This window comes from Crocuta crocuta, unplaced genomic scaffold (assembly GCF_008692635.1).
Source record: "Crocuta crocuta isolate KB4526 unplaced genomic scaffold, BGI_CrCroc_1.0 scaffold72, whole genome shotgun sequence".
NCBI lineage: Eukaryota > Metazoa > Chordata > Mammalia > Carnivora > Hyaenidae > Crocuta > Crocuta crocuta.
In genome coordinates, this window is record NW_027529427.1 from 2,514,342 (window position 1) to 2,514,994 (window position 653).

A 653-nucleotide genomic window follows, 5' to 3' on the forward strand; every position below is an offset into this window, starting at 1 on the left:
GTGGGGGGGCGGGGCCTGTGCGGTGGGATTTCCCGGCCGGTGTTTCGGGCCCTTTAAGAGGCGACGCCGGAGCCGGAGCCATTTTCCCCCCTTCGGCCGCGGCGAGGAGGAGCCGGAGCGGGAGTGACACCGGGCCGGACCCAGCGCGACCTGCGGCGGCTCCGGGGTGAGGAGAGCGCGGGGTTCCCAAAGAGACGCCCCTGTCAGCCCGACCAGCCCCCAGGCTCATCCCTCCACCCACCCCTTCCTCAGACGTCCGGGACTCGCGGACCGCCCCCTGCTCGGAGGAGCCGACCCTTCCTTTCCCTTGCCTGCAGGGCGCCCTACTCCCCTCCCCCGCCCTAAGCCGGCCGGAGTCTTGCTCCCCACGACTCCCACCTCGGGCTTGGTCTCCCACAATGCCCGGCGCCCGCCCCCTCGCCCTTTGCTCACTTGCCCCCCGGGACACGTGGCCCGGCCCCCTGCCCGGTGGGCGCTCCCTCGGCCCCCACGTCCCTGCCTTCAGCCCCCTGGAGCCCTGAACCTCCACGCCCCCTCGGCCCCGCGGCTCCTCCAGAGAACCTGAGTTGTCCCAGAGGACAGCCTTTGGAGAGCTGCCCTGTCTGGGGACTGGCCCCTCCCCAGGCGCAGGGAGGCGCCCCCCCACCCCCAAG

The 653-nt window shown here is 73.4% G+C and overlaps 1 protein-coding gene across 7 annotated transcripts in view; it reads left to right on the forward strand.

Moving 5' to 3' along the window:
* The first annotated feature begins 61 nt into the window (after positions 1–61).
* Positions 62–653, forward strand: part of CHD4 (chromodomain helicase DNA binding protein 4) — a 32,898-nt gene continuing 32,306 nt past the window's right edge. For all 7 annotated transcript variants that reach the window (XM_077759123.1, XM_077759124.1, XM_077759125.1 and 4 more), the window contains exon 1: positions 62–166. The gene's annotated coding sequence lies outside the window, so the exon portion shown is untranslated. The remainder of the gene's footprint in view (positions 167–653) is intronic.